A 7208-nucleotide genomic window follows, 5' to 3' on the forward strand; every position below is an offset into this window, starting at 1 on the left:
GTATGTGTTCCTCATTGTCATTCATTATCGCTATATGTAGGCCGTTAGTTTTGGTCTATTTGTTTGCCTGCCTATTTATTCAGTCGCCACTCATTTCATTGTATATAATTAGACATATATAAATATTTGTAAATTATTTGATGTGAAATAATCTTTACAAAAAACAAATAGACATATGCCTCACAGAAGCAAGTGAATGAATAAATGAATGGTTAACATAATAGGAGGGATGAAAATAATAAAAACTGTGTAAATTTTTTTACAACTGAATCATATGATCTAAATCATAAACAATAGTTATGTAACAAAATGTTCAAATAATGAAATTGACTGTTTTTCTGCGCCGGCGACCATACCACGTTGAAAGCACCGGTTCTTGTCCGATCACCGCAGTTAAGCAACGTCGGGTCCGGTCAATACTTGCATGGGTGACCGGCTGGGAATACCGGGTATCGTCGGCTTTTAACAACCAACACACACACACATTCTATTTCCCTGTTTCAGTTTGGGCACCTGGGCAGTATCACAGCCCTCACACAAATCAAATGAGATTTGTGCGGCGCATATCTGGTGCCCCCTTGTACCAATATTAGTGTGTTTAAATAATAATAATAACACTCCTTTGTTCTCCATAAAGTGTTCTCCCTCATTTCACGTGTTAACTTTGTTATTTTATAAATTTACTGTGGACGATTTATTTTAATTTTTCTTCTCAAGTTTTTAACTTTTCTGATCTCTTATGTAAGCACAAGTATAGTTACAACTTATATAAGAGTTTCAACTGATATGTGATGCAATAATGTACAAGTGTTACTATATGGTTGCACTGGAACCCTTTTTCTTTTGTTATTTTAATCACTTGTACTTTAATGTAATTTCTAAACTATATACTGATTCACGTAGGCGTATACATGTATTATTAAATAGTTTTGCTAGTGTGTATTTGTTTGGAATTTCTGCATTGATGTTTAAACGTTTGTGTTACGGTAGATATGAGCCAGCATGTGTGAATGCGTTTATCACTCGTTTTTAAAATCTCATCATAATACCCTTGTATTTGCATCCTGTATACGATGATCCCATAACAGAAAATATGAGTTTTTCCATATATCTGCATTTTATCTCATAGCCTATCCTCGAAATCGATTAAATGTCTATGTTGTTGTACTTGAACGTCGTCAATTCGGCTTTTGTAATGATCGTTCTCAGGTGGAAAAACCTTATTCCAATGATACTGATGCTCTTGTTGACTCTGTCTGTCAAAAAACTGAGGAAAATAAATTACGCGATTTAAAATCATCAACTGACTACTATATTACCGTAAAGAACGACCAGAAGATTAGTGGTGATGATGATAGTAATAATGATGAAATAGCTTCAGCTGCATTTGGTTTGCGTATTCGTCAAGCGAATTCACAAGAATTACGGGACTCACACATTCGACTAATCGTGGATAGTATACAACATGATAGTCCAGCAGATCGATTAGGAATGATAATGGTGAGTAGTAGTTTTTGCTTCTCTTTTGTTTTAAGAATGTACATTAGGACTAAGAAGGTTCAAAAAAATACTCTGTTTTAAATAATTTTAATGATATGAATCACTTTCTTCAATATCATATATTTGACTATAGTAAATCTTCCACAGACGTTTGAGCAGGTTGACAATGTCGTTTAATAAGACTGTACAGTTTTATTCATAGTTATTTTTTGAGATATACATTGTTGAACAAACAGATATTGTCTCATTAAGAAACCGTTGGATAATTCCAAGTATCAAACTGTTGTTGTTTAACAGCCTGGCCCTAATAATAGTAATACTTTATAGGCGTTACATTCCTGTTCAACTAACAGTACAAATTCACTTCTGAACTGTCACTGGACTGCGAATTGTTTACATAGTAACAGTAATTACTTTTAGTTTAATAAATACGTAACCGAACTCACTGGCAAAAGTGGGACTTCAAGAAGTGAATATTCTAGTCAACTTATTACGACTGAGTTAGCATCACAAGGAAACTCAGCAATATGTTTTTGATGGAGTTTTGTTCTCTGAACTGGATGGTATGGCTGTGGAGCTCTCATCGTCCTTCTGAACGACATCATCAGCACAAACTTCGGGTAGAAGTGAAGTGTTTGAATTTCTTCACATGTGGTTCACAGCTTGTCCTGTACACCTCGATATTGATTGGTTCTTGTCGACCTTAAATCTGTCATTGTTTATTTCTTTGTTTTGGTTGTATCTCCCATTGGTTTGATTTTTGTTCCTATGTTTCTGCATAATTTTCCTAATTGGTTGATAAATTGGATTGATTTCGATGTGCTTGTTTATTGCTGATTGACCTGAATGCCAAGCTTCTACATCGGACAAAGCGGACGCCCTCTACATCTTCGCCTGCATGAGCATCAATTAGCCATGACATGTCTTCACTCATATCAATACACGTGGACAACTGCGGACACACATGTGGAGATTTCGGATAGAGGCAATTCCAAAAACACCAGAGAATTTTTAGAAGCTTGGCACTCAGGTCAATCATCAATAAACAAGCACATCGAAATCAATCCAATTTATCAACCAATTAGGAAAATCATGCAGAAACATAGGAACAAAAATCAAACCAATGGGAGATACAACCAAAACAAAGAAATAAACAATGACAGATTTAAGGTCGACAAGAACCAATCAACATCGAGGTGTACAGGACAAGCTGTGAACCACATGTGAAGAAATTCAAACACTTCACTTCTACCCGAAGTTTGTGCTGATGATGTCGTTCAGAAGGACGATGAGAGCTCCACAGCCATACCATCCAGTTCAGAGAACAAAACTCCATCAAAATTATCCACCTGAGCTACAAATCTTCTCCACCATCTCAGCAATATGTCTCGGTATCGTCTGAGACAATATTAAGTTTCCGTTAGTGGAATTTTCCGTTGGATGAATCAAGCAAATAATGTTATTATCAATTAGATTTCTGTTTTGTTTTTATAAATCTTAAGGGCTAATCATTTTAATACTGGGAATTCTAGTTCTACTCATATTGATAGAAATAGTGACATTTTGAGTATGTTAAGGTTAATAATGAAGCAAAGAGATGATGAAAAAAATCTCAATTTTATAGATACTTCGTGACACAAAAATATATTATTCCACATAGTGGAGTTTCCAAATGTTTACTAATCTTTTCTTTTGTTTGTCTAGCCAGGTGATCGCTTATTAAGTATAGATCGTGAACCGGTGGATTGGTTGAACCCAACTCAAGTTGGCCAGCTATTAGCTAATCTACTGTATTGTACGATAGAATTTGGTCGTTTACCGTATTTCAACGCACCATTATCTGCTAACAATAATACTATATCAGATAAATGTTTTAAGCATTCTCCACTACCAGTCACTTCATTATGTCCATCTCATCGAACTCAACAAGATGAACATGATATGTTCCCACCTAATCCACCTCCGTCACTAGAACTACCGACATTATTTGGTGGCGTTATGCCATGCATTGAAACACCAAGCTTTTTAAGAGATATGTGCACTTTGCCTGAACAACAAGATGAAGATGGTGAACATTGTGTGAATGATAATCATTATCGGTTACGTGAATCTACTTGCTGTACAATTAATTCAAGCAATCAACAAGACCAAATTGATTCAATGTTAAATATGACACCTTTAAATGAAGAAGAAATTAAAAAGGCTTTGGAATTAGCTGAAAGAGGCAGCGGAGGATTTTTTGTACGACAGATTTATTTACCAGTTGCACCAGTTAATACTATCAATAACACCAATTCTAGTCGTACATCGAATATTCATTTAGGTTTACGTTTAGTTAGTGGTCCGGGTGTTAGTGGACCAGTTGTTGTTCGTATTGAGCCGAATTCATGTGCTTCTAGAACCAATATTCAGATTGGTGATCGTATTCTGGGTCTAGATGATAAACTGTTACTTTCTTTACGTCAAGATAATCATTCTGCTGATGATATACTATGTACGATTGAAAACGTTTGGATTACACGTTCAATGAATTCTCAGTTCACTTACGAACAAAATCCTTGTTGTTTAACAATTATTAGTTACCATAGTTTACCATTGTTCAGTTCACTTAGTAAACAAGAAAATGATGCCAAAATTGAGGAAGAGAATTCAAATAAAACCCTAGAAAATAATGCACAACTTACTATATCTTTAAAAAATTTACATCTAATCAATGGTAATGCCACTAATTGTCAATGTAGCATTAGTAGTATTGAAATGGGAAGTCCGGAAAATCCCATGATGTTATCTAATATTACTACTCCTTTACCATTTGAATCCAAATCACCCAGTAAGTTCTATCTCAGTATTTTATTTTAATAATTTTGCTCGTTAAAATACTTGACTTTTAAATGACGGAGAAAGTTTTTAACCCAGATAAATGCTTTTGATGGCGTTCAATTCTCTAATGTAGATGATTTGATTGACGAGCTTTCATTGGTACTTACCTCATATACAAGTGAGTTATTCCACGAGCTTCAGTTTGCTCTGGTAACCCTATGATCAAAACCTTCAGTATACGCATATCTTTATAAACTGTTTCACAGCCATAGAGTAATGAAAAGCCAACTGGCCTTAGGTTAGCGTATGGATATCTCTAACGCACGTCGGTACAGACCAACTGAGCCTTCCAAATCTGTACAGAGATTTCGCCAGACGTCAATCCATCAGGGTAAATGAAATATCCAAGGTGAGTTAATCAAGACACTTAGCTAATTTGCTCACTATCATTAGGTTGTGTTGATACAAACTCTTACATTACGAGGGAAAGAAACTCATCCTGACACGAGCATACATTCATTGTTGTTCAAAGCGACCAGAAATCTTCATTTCGTCTGCGCCTTCACCAAATCATACTATCTATGGTCCATGTGTGGACCTAATAAGCGATCAACCTTGTGGAAATTTGTTGGAGTGCTATTTCTATGAGGTCATTCATTACTAATTTAAATGAAAAAGAGAGTGTTGAGCAACCCTGGTAAACACCTCTTAATGTTACTAATTTTGATTACAACTTACCTTTGACTCAACCAATGATGTTCGAGTAGAGAATCTGCAGAATAATCTACTCTTCACCTTTCATACATTTTGATACACTGATTTTAGTCTTTTTAAGTGTTGTTCTTCTCTTTTCTATTGGTGCTGATTTTGCTACTCCTTTACTCTTGTTGATTTCTTCCTACTGTATGATGATCTATGGCGTGTAACATTTTTGACATTTAGACTGTTCTATTTTAATTTTATATGTGTCAGTAATGTTTGCATCTGTAAATTTATGCATATATCTCTTTAAGTTTTAGCTACTGCCAAATTAGCCGAAAATTGTGCCTTCAGGTATCCAGACAACAATCAAACGGATAAATAATAAGTGGTTATATAATTTTCAGGTCCGAATCTTTTCGATCAATGTCAATAAGTCTGAAATCTCTATTGATGATTCCTAACTGAAACCTCCCAACCATATTTACATCAGTCTATAAGTTGGGTGTCATTTATTCTCATTTAATGGTATTCACTAGCCGAATAAAAATAAGTTTACTCTGCCGTGAGCCACACCTTTGTGTATTGAAGTTTGTGATGCAATTCGTTTATTGATTACCAAGTAGACGGAGTGAGATTCGAACCTGTAATCCAGTAAAAGGCGAATTTTCACTTCGGTGTAGTGTAACTCATTAACTAAGTGCAAATTCATTTACTGGGCTTTAAGCAGAGATTTTTTAAAATGGGGACTAGCGCTACTTCGTGTCTTTTGAAAGTAGTTTCGATGATACGTAATTGAGACATATAATCCAAGTTGTCGTTTCTTAATTTTTCCGACTGGTCAAATATATTGAATCTTCATTTTCTGCATCTTATTAATGTATTGTGGGCCAATAGACACATTGGTCAAAAAAGCTGTGTATTTTTAATGAATTTGGTCTATTGTAGGTTTGACTCATGTGGGAGTTATATAATAAACTGTGTTTTACTGTATTGATTGTCTCCTACCTTCTGTGTATCGATTGTATTGAGTCAAAATATAGTGGATCATTCATAAAAAAGTGATTTCGTTCTTACTTATTCGGCCCTCATTACCCGCATTTTATCAGCTATGTATTCAATAATGAGTCATACATTATTGTAATTTAAGAGACTGACAAAATACAACTTCATTTTTGTGTATCTGATTCATGACACCTACTTTTTAACTACGTTGAAAAATAATAACTAAAATCCACAAAGTTTAGTTTGCATAACCACACTTCTCATTAGATGTGTTCAGCTTTAAGTCATGTACAGGAATATGCACTTGGGTTCTTAATAACGCCACATTAAGGATATCTCAATTACAAGTTACTCTTTTTGTTCTTTTATTGATTTGATATAATCTGCACATATGTTGCTAGATTATAGTTTATCACACTTAGAAATTTGTCATTTATTACATGAACCTCATTTTTACGTCTAGTTTTTTCAGTGTTATGATTTGTTTTCTGCTTTTTGATGCTTTAATTTATTCATTCAAAAGTAGTGAGTAAATTCCAACAAAATGGGGAAGTTGGGCATCCTAATTCAGATGATGAGGTACATCCAAATTCATCAGCATTATATAACCACAGCTATGAATTGTCTCTTGAGCCAACCCATGATGTTATACATCATTTGCCGAATAAAAATCTGTTTGTAGATGATACAATGCACGTGATATGTGAAGATGCTAGTACTACTACCAACAAAAATAATCGGAAACACTCATTATGTGTTGAATTGGTATCATCACTTTCAGCACCGCCACCTGAAGATGATGGCGTTATGTGCAATCGTCCATTGATGAATATAAATCGTAAATTTTCTATTCAGAATAATCAACATACCTATGATAACAATGGGATTATGAATAACAAAGGTTAGTTAGTATTTGAAACACATATTTTTTTAATGATGGATAATACCGATTAGTAGCAATATGCATGCATATGCACTAATACAACAATCGAATTGTGAATACAGTAGTACTAAAAAGTAATGAACACTGGTCATCATTACTATTATTACCACCATAGAAAGGCGATTATACTGTCAATGACGATTGTTCTCGTTTGGTTGGTTCCTAAGGAAATCCTTTAGTATTGACATTATAATTTATTACTCAGAGGGTTCGTCAACTGTGAAAAGAGAGAACGATGTCT

General features: G+C 34.5%; 1 non-coding gene across 1 annotated transcript; it reads right to left on the minus strand.

Moving 5' to 3' along the window:
- Positions 1 to 343: 343 nt before the first annotated feature.
- On the minus strand, positions 344 to 460 carry Smp_sma.5s-14.1. The gene has a single exon (XR_001974626.1). It is a non-coding gene; the product is annotated as a ribosomal RNA (ribosomal RNA).
- Between the last annotated feature and the right edge of the window lie 6748 nt (positions 461 to 7208).

Source organism: Schistosoma mansoni, chromosome 5 (assembly GCF_000237925.1).
Source record: "Schistosoma mansoni strain Puerto Rico chromosome 5, complete genome".
NCBI lineage: Eukaryota > Metazoa > Platyhelminthes > Trematoda > Strigeidida > Schistosomatidae > Schistosoma > Schistosoma mansoni.